Below are 16,369 nucleotides of genomic sequence, written 5' to 3'. Positions count from 1 at the left end.
TATGATCCACACGGTCATATGCCTCTGCACAGTCAATAAAACACAGGTAAACATCTTTCTGGTATTCTCTGCTTTCAGCCAGGATCCACCTGACATCAGCAATTATATCCCTCGTTCCACACCCTCTTCTGAGTCTGGCTTGAACTTCTGGCAGTTCCCTGTGGATGTAATGCTGCAACCACTTTTGAATGATCTTCAGCATAATTTTACTTACGTGTGGTATTAATCACTGTGATATTAATGATATTGTTAAATAATTTCCACGTTCTATGGGATGACCTTTGGAATAGTCACAAATATGGGTCTCTTCCACCTGGTTGGCCAGGAAGCTGTCTTCCAAATTTCTGGGCACAGATCTGTGAGCACCTCCAGGGCTGAATCCGTTTGTTGAAACATCTCAATTGGTATTCCGTCAATTCCTGGAGCCTTGTTTTTTGCCAGTGCCTTCAGTGCAGCTTGGACTTCTTCCTTTAATACCTTCGGTTCCTGATCATATGATATCTCCTGAATAGGCTGAACATCAACTAATTCTTTTTGGTACAGTGACTCTGTGAATTCCTTCCATCTTCTTTTGATGCTTCCTGTGTCATTCAGTGTTTTAGAAGTATATGAATATATCCCCCAGCTACAATTAAAACAGGGACCTTCCAGATCTGTTTGGAGCTTGGAGTGTGTTTATAAAATCTAAAAGGTAGGAATATCATTTAATCAAAACAAGAATACAGTCATTAAGACAAATCTTTCATCATCTGTTTTACTTTTCTAAAGCTATTTTCTTCCTTCTCTTCCATCCTACATTTTCTTTTCAGCTGCAAGACATTTCTTGAGGGGGGAACCTTCAGTTTCCCCCACTGCAGCATTTCACACCCTTCTGTGAAATCCTTTGTAACTAAAACTTACCTTAGAAGATAATTCACAAGTGAAAAGGAAGTCCTTAATGGAATTCATTGTGTGCGTCACCTACTGTATCTTGTATCTCTTGACTTTGCTTTAGGAGCTCCAGTGCCATAAATTGAAATACTGGGAGAGTCTTTTTCTAATAATGTAATGACTTCTTCAGACTTGCTTCTTTTCTAATTTTGTCTCTGATCAATGTGTCCAGGGTACATGATACTTTGAAGTTACACCACCCACTCTTCCCTCACATTCTATCATGGTAATTGCTCCTCCCTTCAATCACAAAATGTAGGCTAATCAATTGCCTTTTAAAAAGGGGTATTGTCCTGGATCAAAGAAGAAAGAAGAACACTAAGCTCACAAGGTAATTACGAGCCCAAGAGACAGAAAGGGCTACATGAACTAGAGACTACATCATCCTGAGACCCGAAGAACTAGATGGTGCCCGGCCACAACTGATGACTGCCCTGTCAGGGGACACAACAGAGAACCCCTGAGGGAGCAGGAGAGCAGTGGGATGCACACCCTAAATTCTCATAAAAAGAGCAGCCTTAGTGGTCTGACTGAGACTAGAAGGACCCTGGCGGTCATGGACCCCAAACCTTCTGTTGGCCCAGGACAGGAACCATTTCTGAAGCCAACTCATTAGATATGGATTGGACTGGACAATGGGTTCGAGAGAAATGCTGATGAGGAGTGAGCTACTTGCATCAAGTGGACACTTGAGACTATGTTGGCATCTCCTGTCTGGAGGGGAGATGGGAGGGTAGAAGGGGTTAGAAACTGGCAAAATGGTCACAAAAGGAGAGACTGGAAGGAGGGAGAGGACTGACTCATTAGGCGGAGAGTTAATGGGAGTATGTAGTAAGGTGTATGTAAGTTTATATGTGAAAGACTGACTTGATTTGTAAACTTTCACTAAAAGCACAATAAAAATTATTTTAAAAAAAGGGGGGAGATTGTCATGGACTGAACTGTGCCCCCCAAAAATATGTTAGGGCATGAGTCCCAATATTGTGTGGTTGTCCTCCATTTTGTGATTATAATTTTATGTTCAAGAGGATTAGGGTGGGATTGTAACACCCTTACCCAGGTCACATCCCTGATCCAATGTAAAGGGATCTTCCATGGGGTGTGGCCTGCACCACCTTTTATCTCTGAAGAGATAAAAGGAAATGGAAGGGAGCAGACAGGGGGGCCCTCATACCACCAAGAAAGCAGCACCTGGAGCAGAGCGCATCCTTTGGACCCGAGGTTCCTGTGCAGAGCAGCTCTTAGTCCAGGGGAGGATTGATTACAGGGACCTTCCTCCAGAGCCAACAGAGGGAGAAAGCCTTCCCCTACAGCTGACACCCTGAATTTGGACCTCTAGCCTACTAGACTGTAAGAATAAATTTATCTTTGCGAAAGCCATCCATTTGTGGTATTTCTGTTACAGTAGCACTAGATAACTAAGACAGGTATTATATCATCTCTTTGTGTCTTTAACAATTCATGAAATGTAAGAGAATGCTTTTTTATTAATTCTTATTCTTCCAACTTTCAATCTCAATTTGATCCTCTTTTAAGTTTAGCAGAGTCCCGCTGAAGTTTTGCATGATTAAATCAACTGAGTTTTGAGGTTATACAAAGGTAGTTGGGCCAAGTGTGAGGTTTTTACAGCAATTGGTTTATGTGAATTTTTTTGTATCTTAGGCTCACTTTTCCATTATCAGAGGACAACCCTTCCCACTCTAAACATCTCCTGCTTCCCTAACATCTCTACGTCAAGTGATGATATAATCACACTGAAAAAATAATTATTTCTAGTGGCTTCAGGGCATAGTATTTTGAATGTCCATTCTTAGTAGAATAAATTCTAAGGACAAATACAGCTGTTGCAAAAAGTTTATGCTTCTTCATTCAGTAATTCGTGTTGGGGGGGTGTTGAGGTCTTGCTGTGTGCTACATAGTACATCTACATCTACATCTCCTACAAGCTCTGGAATAATGTCTACATTTGCACTAGTGCTTTTATGCAAATGTTTTTTGGGGGGAGCAAACAAAACTTTAAGGTGAGAGTGGATATTCTGGCTACATTTTTACCTCCATGAACTCCAAAAAAGCTGTCTGAGTTCTCATTATTTTTTTCTTACCTTTGCCATCGAAACAACAGCTGAGCTTAATGCAGTTTTTTTTTTTTTCCTTCTCTCCCCTGTGGCAAATCTCCCCTTTATTCTCTTTCTTCTTCCATGAGTGACAAACACAGTCCTTTCCTTCTTCCTCCTTAGACGTTCTCCCAAGCACAGTAAATGACAAAGCCTGGAGGTGGGATCTGAGTTTGGCAACATACCATGCCACATGGGCTCCCATTGGCTTAATGCCTAACCCTAGCCCAGGCTGTACTCCCTCGATCCCCCCATCTATTGTGCTCTCCCCCTCCTCACGCCCCAGCTCTGTGAAACTCTTTTTCTGTTTTAGTTTCTGTACAGTATCTTTATTTTATTTTGTTGTTGAGAATACATACAGCAAAACATACATCAATTCATCCATTTTTATGTATACAATTCAGTGACAGTGATTACATTCTTTGAGTTGTACAACCATTCTCACCTTCCTTTTCTGAGTTGTTCCTTCACCATTAACAGAAACTCACTGCCCTCTAAGCTTGCTGTCTAACCTTTAGTGTTGCTGTTTTCACTTTGATCCTGTATAGAGTTCCGAGCAGACATTTTTTACTAGTTAAGCTAAACTATTGTTTGGTTTTAAGAAGACTTCAGGGGTTCGCTCAGTATTCTTAGGGTTAATGTTTGTAATATGTTGAAATTAAGTTTTTATATTGTAGAATAATACTTTGAAATCATATTTTATGTATCATAGAATATATTTTTGCAGCTATACATGTTGATAGATGAAGCAAATAATAAATAATTATATAAAAGAGAGATTACAATAAAAATCAAACAAATTATGTAAAATCTCTGTAAGTTTAATTTTATATTGGAAAATTAGTATTAATTCAAGACTTTTTCTTTGTAAAAATACATACTTCCTGGCTCTGACTAGTGAAAAGGCTTAGAAGTAATGACAACACAGTAACAATAAACATCACAAGTGCCCAGATTTTTGTCTCTAAACACCATTCCCCACTGAAAGGGACTAAGGCTGCTGAGAGAAATGAAAATCTGCAAAATGAACTTGAACATCTAGTAATGCTAGCAAGAGAAAGTTATAGATTAGCGGGGTCATGTCAAGGAAACACCAGAGGAATATAAAAGAGTTCCCATTAGTGAAAGATTAGAAATCTCAAAGCATATAAAAGGATACCAACGGCAACTGTTTCAAAACCACTGAATATATAAACCCGTGTGTTCTTAAGAAACCGAAAAAAAAAAAAAAAAGAACAAATAAAGCTCATTGGTCACCAATGAAAGTAACTAGGGCATCAACTCCTTGATCTGAAATTAACATTTAAATGGAAAGAATTAAACATTCATCTTGCCTCTCCAGTGTAAACTCTTCTTCAAGGCAACCAAATAGCTTAGTTGTTATGGAAAAGTTCTTTCCAGAAGAATTCAGCTATTGAGGGAAGAATGAAAGAGTCAGAACAGCACCTGTTTCCAGCCTCTAATAAAACAATTAGGGAAGTGATCATTAGTGGATAAAAACTGAGGTAAATTTGACAGTAGAGTAATTCGGCTGTCACCAACTAAACCACTGGTGAATCCCAGATGACCAAAGTGAGAGAAGCAGACATGATGTGCCTCCTGATGTGATGCAATATTTATGAAGTTCACAGCACCACCGACGCAGCATTTGTGCCCAAAAGGCTAAAAGTGAACCTAATCAAGGCTTAGTGCTAGCTTCCAGTTTACAGGAAAAATGGGGACTAAAGAAACATGTTAAGTAATAGAAAAGTAAAGGAACAAACAAATCCACGGGACATTTTACAAGACAATTTGCCAAGTTTCTTCAACAAATCAATAGCGTGGGAGATAAAAGGATATTTAAGGAAACCTAAGAGACTATCAGTTGGAATATCTGGAACTTTTTTGTATCTCAAGTAGAAGAAATCAACTACAAAAAAAAACATTTTTGAGACAATCAAGAAAAGCTGTATATGGAATCATAACTGAATGATACCATGGAGTTATTGTTAATTTTATTGGGGATGATAGTAGCATTATGCTTATGGAAGAAAATATCCAGGCATTTTTAGCTACATTCTGTAATATGTAGGGATACATGAAGCAAGTATGGCAAAATCTTGATAATTGCTGATACTGGGTCATAGATGTGAAGGGGTTCATTTTACCACTCTCTCCACTTTTGTGTATGTTTGAAAGCTTTCATAATAAAGAATAACTTTATGGCAAATCCCACTTCAAAACTCTGAGCTTAATTTAATTTTAAATCTTCTTTCTCCCCAATGAGAGATCGCTGCTAGCTGGTGACTTGTGGTTAGAAAAGGAGTTATTGTCCTTCTTTTTTCTCTTTGCCCACCTACAGTTCTTTTCCCTCAGCCACCTCATTTCCCACCCTCTCCCAAAGACAGAGCAAAATGGGGTTGGGCCGAAGTCAGGAGCAGGTGACTAATTAAGTACGTACATTTTGAGCTTAGGCTTCAAGTCCCTAACAATTTTTAAGTTAATTTTGTACTATTTCACTTGAAGAGAAGCTTCAAATTATATGGGCTTCAGGCATAATCAACTACTCTAAAATTAGTGGCTTAAAGCAACAACCACTTATTTTGCTCATGAAAAGAGCTTAGAAAGGTTCTTCCCTGCTTAGAACTTTTATGAGATAGCGTTATCTCTGGCTCTAGCTAAGTTTCTCTTGTGGACGTGCCTGCAGGTTCTACAGAAGTTTCACTGCAGGACCCACCCCAACAACCGCAATCCCCTAGAAAGAGGCACTGATACTCTTTCAGCTGGCAGATCCAGATCCCCTCTCAGCTTCTGCCTCTGGCAACATACCCACATCAAATTATTACTAGGCTCCCCACAGCCCAGGCAGGTTGCCCTCTTGGGCAAGATCCCTTTAAAATGACCTCAGACTAAAATTCCTATTGTGGGTTTCACAGCGAGTCCTTGGGGCTCACTTCTTTTTGCCCTGCTGTGGGAGATGGTGTAGTTTATCCCAGATACAACCTTCCATCCTGCTCCCAGCCTCAGCCCAGAAATACATGGTGCCCTGCTACCACTACTTATGGCTCTGACAGAGACCACAATAGAGAGTCCTGGACAGAGCAGGAGAAAAGTGTAGAACAAAATTCTAATTCACAAAAAAAAAAAAAAAAAAAAAGACCAGACTTACTGGTCTTACAGAGACTGGAGCGACTTCCAAGACTACAGCCCCAGACACCTGCTAACTCAGAATTAAGCCATTCTCGAAGCCCACTGTTCAGACAAAGATTAGACAGGTGTATAAAACAAACAATAAGAGAAACGTGCTTCTTAGTTCAATCAAATATATGAGACCAAATGGGCAAGTCCTGTGCAAAAGCAAGATGAGAAGGCAGGAAGGGACAGGAAAACTGGATGAATGGACACAGGGAACCCGATGTGAGAAGTGGGAGAATGCTGTCACACTGCAAGGATTACAACCAAGATCACAAAACAATCTGTGTATACATTTTTGAATGAGAAACTAACCTGCATTGTAAACTTTCACCTAAAGCACAAAAAAAATATTTTTAGAAAAGAAGACACTAAAGAGCCTAATCATCAATAATCTGGGTTTAATTTGTATCAATATTAACTAATAGTTACCTTTACTAACTGCTTTACACATGTTAACTCATTTGACCCCCATAACAATCATCTGAAATAGGTACTACTTTATGCCCATTTTCAGATGAGGAAACTGAGATACAGAGATTAAGTAATTTGTCAAGATTAGACCTTGAAAATGCAGACCCAACCTGCCATGGTCCAGATCCCATGCTCTTAACTAAATTTTAAATTAACATTCTTTATTAACAAAAGAATCTAACTAACGGTCATAAACCAGATGCTGCCAAGTAAATTTCAATTTTTGGTGACACCGTGTGTGTCAAGTAGAATCATGCTCCATAGAGTTTTCAGTGGCTGATTTTTTCAAAGTTGACTAGCAGGGCTTTCTTTTGAGGTACCTCTGGGTGGACTCAAACCGTCAATCTTTCGGTTAGCAACTGAGTGCATTAACCATGTGCACCACCCAGGGACTCCGCTAATGGTCATACAGGAAAAATAACGTTTAAAGCCACTAAATCTATGCCATCTCTCAAGTAAAAAAAAAAAAAAAGGCATTAAATGAAAAGTGTGTATACTTCCTATAATCTAACCCTGTCTCTCACTGACACATAGTCTGCTGTTTCCAACACTAACGAATAGAAGCCCACACCTAATGGTTAAAGATATAATGAGAATATATTACGTACAATTTCATACCCACAATGGTTTGCCATGTGCAAAATAATTAGTCATAGTATAGACATTATTTGTGGGTGCCATGATGCTTATATAGAACAGAAGCAATGAAAAGAAGACAGGTCTTAATTCTACACATGCTTAATTTCTCTCCTTGTAGAGGAGAGAAATTAAAAAAGTATGCTTGTAGAGGAAGGGAAAAGGTGTTGTGGGGCTGGAAGAGCAGAGTTAGGGTATTAAATGTATGGTACAACAAATTATTGATATATTAATGAGATTTTTTAAATTCATTAAAAATCAGTATAAAATCTGAACAAGTTTTAAGATAAGCTAATAATAAAATGTGAAAGTAAATCACTATCTCAGTGTGTATTTCAAGCCCTTGATAAAATGCTTCAATAATCAATGAATGAATGACCAACCCAAAAAGGGGATGAAATAAAATCCCGTGTCTTATTCATCTAGTGCTGCTATAACAGAAATATCACAAGTGGATGGCTTTAACAAAGAGAAATTTATTTTCTCACAGTCTAGTAGGCTATAAGTCCAAATTCAGGGCATCAGCTCCAGGGGAAGGCTTTCTCCCTCTGTTGGCACTGGAGGAAGGTCCTTGTCATCAATCTTCCCCTGGTAGAAGAGCTTCTCAGGCACAGGGACCTCAGGTCCAAAGGACATGCTCTGCTCTCTGTGCTGCTTTCTTGGTGGTATGAGGTCCCCAACTCTCTGCTCCCTTCCCTTTCATCTCTTGTGAGATAAAAGGTGGTGCAGGCCAACACCTCAGGGAAACTCCCTTTACATTGGATTAGGGATGTGACCTTAGTAAGGGTGTTACAATCCCACCCTAATCCTCTTTAACATAAAATTACAATCACAAAATGGACGACAACCACACAATACTGGGAATCATGGCCTAACCAAGTCAACACATATTTTGGGGGAACGTAACTCAATCCATGACACCCTGCAAGCTAAAGCAGCTTCTAGAAATCCTATCAATACTACTTAACTAGTAGGAATACTACTTAGGAAAGCCAGGGCATTCTAGTCACCTAAAAGCAAGAACAATTTCCAAAGCTTTCTGGTTTTCTCTAAGAAAGGCAAGAAATACTATGCAAAAGTGCCATACAATGGTCAAATTCTTTTACATTGATATTCAAAGATTATTTCCCATCATTTAAAATTTTTATAACAAATGTTCAAGATAAGTGAACATGGCTGAAGTTTGCAAAAAAAAAATTTTTTTAATTTTAGTGATTTTTCAATATACTACTACTTGATGAAAAGGTTTAATATGGATTTTTTAACTGACAGCTAGAAATTTATATTAGGAGATTTAAGATAAGTAAATTTATTTTAAAACTAATAGAAATATTTTTGTGAGACACTGAAATAATAATACTAACAAAATACTACATTCTGATCATCATTGTGATTGTAATGAGTGGACAACTATTGGGCACTGAATTGAACACCTGGGTTTACGTTGCTATTCTTTTTAATTGCTTGTGTCCACCAAAGCACTCCACTTGACTTTTATAAATCTTGGTTTCCTCATCCGTAAAGCGAAGACAGTTAACTTATAGTCACATTGTTATCAGGATTACTGTACATGAATTAATTTATGTGAACATATGCTGCAAATCATAAGGCAAAATGCAAATACTTTTTTTAGGTTTTTACAAAGAACCTGAAATATTTTGCTTCCACCTGAATTAGACAAATTGGTTCAAACATCAATTTATTTTACAAAGCACATCAGACCCATTTAGGAAATCCCTTAAAGGTTTTGAAAAAACAATACACAAATGCACCCAAACACACACACATACCAGAATTAATGATATCTGATTTTTTTTTTTTTATATAAACTGTATATTAGTGATTTGGACTTATTTTGACTCAAAGCCTAGTTCTCAAGTGATTTAGAGAATTGTCCTAATGAGCAACATAACTTTTTTAAACATCCATAATTTGACTTAGAAGAAAAGATAAATATTTCTCATTTAGATGTGACTTGCTGAAAAGATGGAAGCTATCAGGAAAGAACATTTCAAGATCCATCCTAAAGTACAACACTGTCAGGGACAGGACACAAGGAAGACCAGCTAATGTGACTTTATTATACAAATTTATGCATCAAACACTAAGGCCAAAGATGAAGAAAATGAAGATATTTTTTACCAGCTTCTACAGTTTGAAATTGATCACACATGCAATCAAGACACATTGATAATTACTGTTGACTGGAAGGCAAAAGCTGAAAACAAAGAAGAAGGCTCAATAGTTGGAAAATATGGCCTTGGTGATATAGACAATGCCAGAGATCACAGGACAGAATTTTGCAATGCTGATTTCTTCATTGCAGATACATTATACCAACAACATAAATGGCAACTATATGTGAACCTCACCAGATGGAATACACAGGAATCAAACAGACTACATCTGTAGAAAAAGACAATCGAAAAGCTCAATATCATCAGTCAGAACAAGCCAGGGGCCAACTGTGGAAAATACCATCAATTGCTCCCACGCAAGTTCAAGTTGAAGCTGAAGAAAATTAGAGTAAGTCCATGACAGCCAAAGTATGACCATGAGTATAGCCCACCTGAATTTAGAGACCATCTCAAGAATAAATTTGATGCATTGAAAACAAATGATCAAAGTCCAGATGAGTTGTGGAATGACATCAAGGATACCATACATGAAAAAGCAAGAGGTCCTTAAAAAGACAGGAAAAAAGGAAAAGAACAAAATGAATGTCAAAAGAGACTCAGAAACGTGCTCTTGAACATAGAGTACCTAAAGCAAAGGAAGAAACGATGAAGTAAAAGAGATGAATAGAAGATTTCAAAAGGTGGCTTAGAAGACAAGGTAAAGTATTATAAAGAAATGTGCAAAGATCTGGCGATAGAAAACCAAAAGGACAGAACACACTCGACATTTCTCAAGCTGAAAGAACTTAAGAAAAAATTCAAGCCTCGAGTTGCAATATTGAAGGATTCTATGGAGAAAATATTAAATGATGCAGGAAGCATCAAAAGAAGATGAAAGGAATACACAGAGTCACTGTTCCAAAAAGAATTGGTCAACCTTCAACCATTTCAGGAGGTAGCATATGATCAAGAACTGATGATACTGAAGGAAGAGGTCCAAGCTGCACCAAAGGCACTGGCAAAAAACAAGGCTCCAGGAATTGACAGAATACTAATTGAAATATTTCAACAAACGGATGTAGCACTGGAGGTGGTCAGTCATCTACATCGAGAAATTTGGAAGACAGCTACCTGGTCAACCGACTAGAAGAGATCCACATACATGCCCATTCCAAAGTAAGGTGATCCAACAGAATGTGGAAATTATCAAACAACATCATTATTATCACATGGAAGTAAAATTTTGCTGAAGATCATTTAAAAGCAGCTGCAGCAGTACAGAGAACAATCAGAAATTCAAGCCAGGTTCAGAAGAGGATGAGGAACCTGGGATATCACTGCTAATGTCAGATGGATCTGGGCTGAAAGCAGAGAATACCAGAAAGATGTTTACCCGTGTTTTATTGACTATGCAATGGATCATAACAAATTCTGAACGACATTAAGAATAATGGGAATTCCATAACATTTAATTGTGCTCATGAGGAACCTGTACACAGATCAATAGGCAGTCATTTGAACAGAATAAAGTGATACTGAGTGGTTTAAAGTCAAGAAAATTGTGTGCCAGGGTTGTATCCTTTCACCATATTTATTCAATCTGTATGCTGAGCAAATAATCTAAGAAGTTGGACTATATGAAGAAGAATGGGGCATCTGGATTGGAGGAAGACTCATTAACAACCTGCAATATGCAACTGACACACCCTTGTTTACTAAAAGTGAAGAGGACTTGAAGCACTTACTGATGAAGATCAAAGGCTACAGCCTTCAGTACGGATTATACTTCAACATAAAGAAAACAAAAATCCTCACAACTGGGCCAATAAGCAACATCATGATAAACAGGGAAAAGATTGAAGTTGTCAAGGATTTCATTTTACTTGGATCCACAATCAACAGCCATGGAAGCAGCAGTCAAGAAATCAAATGATGCATTGCATTGGGCAAATTTGCTGCAAAAGACTTCTTTAAAGTGTTAAAAAGCACCTGACCCAAGCCATTGTGTTTTTGATTGCCTCATGCATGTGAAAGCTGGACAATGAATAAGGAAGATCAAAGAATTGATACCTCTGAATTATGGTGCTGGCAAAGAATAATAAACATACCATATTGCCAGAAGAATGAACAAATCTGTCTTGGAAGAAGTACAGGCAGAATGCTCATTAGAAGCAAGGATGGTGAGACTGCACTTCACATACTTTGGAAATGTCTGGAGGGACCAGTACCCAGAGAAGGACATCATGCTTAATAAAAGTAGACCAAAACCAAACCCACTGCTGTTGGGTCAATTCCAACTCATAGCAACCCTACAGCAGAGGGTCAGCGAAAAAGACGAAGAGCCTCAAGGAGATGGATTGACACAATGGCAGCAGTACAGAGCAGCACAGATTGTGAGGATGGTGCAGAACCAGGCAGTGTTTCGTTCTGTTGTACACAGGGTCACTGTGAGTCGGAACTGGCTTGACAGCACTTAACTACGACAACAACAACATCAGGGAATTGGATTCAGTGCACATCAGATAACGTTTCTGATTTCAGCCTAGCCTGGATAAGAAAGTCATGCTTCTCACTCTCATACTTCCCTTCTTAGAAAAGCCTGCATCACGCTGCTGCGACAGAAGTTGTTGGCTGGAACGTGTTACTTTATTTCGTTTTCACACAATTCGGTGGCCTTAAATTTCTAGTTAATTGACAGAGGTCTATGCAAAGAGGGTTCTGAGCAATAAATCTTCCTTGCATTTGACCCATAACTTGACCCTGAGCCTAACAGAATGTATATTAAAAAATGAGAAATTCCTTCTATATGCATCGTGGCATTTGTATCCATCTTCCTTCTATACTAAGGGCAGAGGAGGACATAGGCTTTCAGATTTGTATCACCCCTCCACCCCAGTCCTTTCTCTTTCCATTTTTTCCCAATTACTTACTTTTCTCCTCTATCCAAGTGCAAAGAACCCTTTCCTTTTCCAAGGGAAAATAAAAACTGTTATGTTCTCCATCATAATCCTTCCAATTTCTACTGGCTATTTTCCCATCAGTTTTGTTTCTGTCCTCTTTTTATTCATTAAATTCTTCTTTTCAGCATCTATTATTAATGCTTATATCTCTTCAACAGCTAAGGGATTAAAATACCATTCCTTAATCATGGCACCCAACAGATCACTGTCACATCTCTTTTATTTCATTCACTAAAAAACTAGAAAGGATAGTCACAACTGACTACCATGACTTCATCTATAACCCACAGCCGTCGAGTCAATTCTGACTCATAGTCATCTATAACTGGGTTCACAAATGCGAAAAGGCTACAGGTGCCAGACAAATACTACAAATGAGTGAGGCAGGCTTGTTGTAATATAGCTGGGAGTTGTAAGCACTGTGGCAACATACAGCATTTCAGGTCCCATGCCCTTAACACCCGGTTGATTGTTGGCTTGGGAGGCTGTTGGCCCAGTATTACTATATGTGATCTTCCAATTTTTCAAGAGAATCTAAGGATCTGGATTTTAATGGGAAATTTCAATAACTTTAAATGTTGGTATTCCAAATCTAAAAAACAAAATGCAGGCAAACTAAAGTGTATGACCTACATATGGCCTCTGCATGAAAACCAATCACTGTCAATTTGAATACTGCCCCAAACACTTCTGAGAGGACTCTCTCAGAAGTTACACTCTACTAGCTATGTGTGGCTTTGAAAAATGGCTAAAGATCTATGAGACTTAATTTTCTGCTCAGTGAGATGGTAAGATGAGGATAAAAGGACATACCTTGCAGGAGGGTTGAAAGGAATAAATGAAACAACACATAGAAAGCACCACCACAGTACCTAGCACAGGATAAATTCCCTGTAAATGTTTTGTCCTCCAAAGCCTCCAACACAGCAATCCTGGCTTCTGAGTGTGTCCTAGGACAGTCAAATCTATTTGTTTCTGCCCATGAAATTCACTTCCAGAGAACTCATTCCTCTCTCCTCCATTGAATTCCAATACCGTTACCACCTAAGTTAAAGTAGCTCTTTACTTTGCAAATTGCTCACCTTTGTTCCCAGCAATCAGCACAACAGCTGACACATATGTAATGACTGAATGGATAACTGAATGGATGACATATTCTTCAGAAGAATTTATCTTCAGCTTATCTTACAGACACAAAGCCTGCTTGTATACAGAAGTTACTCAAAAGTTCAATAAGTACCCCCTTCTTCGGTGCCCTGATGGCCCAGTGGTTAAGAGCTTGGCTGCTAACCAAAATGCTGGCATTTCAAATCTACCAGCTGCTTCTTGGAAACCCTATGGGGCAGTTCTACTCTGTCCTATAGGATCACTACGAGTCAGAATCAACTCAACGGCAACGGGTTATCCCTTCTTTAACAATGTCTCAATTATCCATCATTTTATATTCCTACACTGAAAAACAAGAAATTATCACCTTATATCTAAGTTATTGTTACAGCCTCCTGGCTCACCTTCATGAATCTGTTCTCTTCAGCCCATTCCACTCAATCTTCCATATACTACCACCTGATCAACCTTCAAAACAAGTTTTTATATCAATCTATTGCTCAAAAATGGACAGTTATTCCCTAATGTTTAAAAATTTTTTTTTTTTTAAATCTGATTCTTGTTCTGAAAACCCAACCCAGGGGCCATCAGTAAAACAGTGAGGTAAGGACCACTGAAAATCCGCTTATCCATAAAAGCAATGAGAATGCTGGCAAAAATTGTCAGAATCAACTATTTTGGAACTCTGGAATTTAACAAAAGGCTTATAGCAATCAGGAAGCAATTATTAAAGAAAAACAACTCAATCTCAATCAGAACAGTAAGCTTTGTAGCATTTTAATTTGCCGTATTCACATCCTTTCCTTGTAAACTCCATACCAAATCAAATCAAACAAAACACATTGCTGTCGAGTCAATTCTGACTCATAGCAACCCTACTAGACAGAGTAGAACTGCCCTACAGGGTTTCCAAGGCTGGAATCCTCACAGAAGGAGACTGACACATCTTTCTCCCGTGGAACAGCTGGTGGGTTCAAACTGCCAACCTCTTGGTGAGCAGCCAAGCACTTAAGCACTGCACCACCAGGGCTCCTGTCTCTAAGCTCCATAACAGCCTCGAAAACCAACAGTCTACAATTACACTGAAAACCAGCATCCTGTTAGTCACTGGGATGTGGAACATACACACAATGGAACACTACGAAACAATAATGAAAAATGATGAATCTTTGAAACACCTTACAACATGGATAAATCTGTAGGACATTATGCTGAGTGAAATGGAAAGGCTCAGCAGTAGATTCCAGAAGGTAGAAGAAAGAAAAAATCAGTTAATATGAAGATAATTGAGATTATCCAGAGTAAGGAACAGAAAGACAAAAGAAGAAAAAAGAAATGAATAGAGCCACAGAGCACTGTGGGACACCATTAAGAATACCAACATATACACAACAAGAATCCCAGAAGAGAAGAGAAAGGGGTTGAAAGAATATTTGAAGGAAAAAAAAAGCAGAAAACTTCCAAAATTTGATGAAAAACATCAATCTAAATATATGAAACGTTTACCAAAAACCAAGTTAAGATAAATTCATACAGATTCATGTCTAGATGCATCATAACCAAACTATTAAAAAACAGATGGAATCTTGAAACAAGTGAGAAGCAAATCATCACAAACAAGGGATTCTCAATAAGATTAACAACTGATTTCTCATCAGAAACCATGGAGCCAGAAAGCAGTGGGATGACATATTCAGAGTGCTGACAGAAACGGACTATTAACCAAGAATTCTACATTCAGCAAAAATATCTCTCAAAAATAAAGGAGATGAACATATTTAATGTACTGAAGTGTACATATGAAGACTGTTGAAATGACAGATGTTTTGTTACCTATGTTTACCACAGTAATAAAAAATTAAGGAGATATTAAGACATTCCCACATAAACAAAACCTGTGAGAATTTGTTACTAGCACACCTGCCTTACAAGAAGTACTAAAGGGAGTTTTTCAAGCTGAAATGAAAGGACACGAGTCAGTTAATCCACATGAAGATATAAAGAATACCAGTAAAGTAACTACATAGGTAAGTATAAAAGGCAGTATATTTTGTTTATAGCTCTTTTTTTCTTCTATCTTATTTAAAAGACAACTGAACTAAGCAATAATTATAAGCCTGTTTTGATGGGCATACAATGTATAAAGATGTCATCTGTATGACAATAAGCGCATATAGGACGGGGAAGGAATGAGCTACACAGGAGCAAAGTTTCTGCATATTATTGAGATTAAGTTAGTATTAGCCTCAACTAAATTGTTATTAAGATGTTAACTGTAATTCCCAAAGCAACCAATAAAAAAGAAATGAAAAGAATATAATAAAAGAAATAAATATTGAATTAAAATGGTACACTAGAAAATATCTGTTCAACATAGAAGAAGGCAGTATTGGACAAATCATAGAAGAAAAAACATAAGACACACAGAAGACAAACAGCAAATGGCAGACATAAATTCTACCTTATCAGTAAGTACATCAAAAGTAAATGGATTAAACCAATTAAAAGGCAGAGATTGGTAGAATAGCTTAAAAAATGATCTAACTATCTGTTGTCTACAAGAGATGTTTTAGATTCAAAAACACAAATAGTTTGAAAGTAAAAGGATGGAAAACATATACCATGAAATCAGTAACCAAGAGAGAGCTGGACTGGCTATACTAATATTATATAATAGGCTTTCATACAAAAAATGTACTAGAGAAAAAGAAAAATATTTTATAATGATAAAAATGGTCAATCCATCATGAATATATAACCACTATAAACATACGTGCCTAACAAAAGATTCCGAAAATACATGAATCAAAAACAGAACTAAAGGGAGAAACAGAATATTCAACAATAACATTTGGAGATT

At 37.8% G+C, this 16,369-nt stretch overlaps 1 protein-coding gene across 1 annotated transcript in view; it reads right to left on the bottom strand.

Moving 5' to 3' along the window:
• ADGRV1 (adhesion G protein-coupled receptor V1) overlaps positions 1 to 16,369 on the bottom strand; it is a 677,468-nt gene that overhangs the window by 653,052 nt on the left and 8,047 nt on the right. The window lies entirely within an intron of this gene.

The sequence above is a fragment of the Elephas maximus genome, chromosome 2, assembly GCF_024166365.1.
Source record: "Elephas maximus indicus isolate mEleMax1 chromosome 2, mEleMax1 primary haplotype, whole genome shotgun sequence".
NCBI lineage: Eukaryota > Metazoa > Chordata > Mammalia > Proboscidea > Elephantidae > Elephas > Elephas maximus.
The sequence above is the reverse complement of the archived record's forward strand: the minus strand, read 5'-3'. Positions and strand labels throughout refer to the sequence as shown.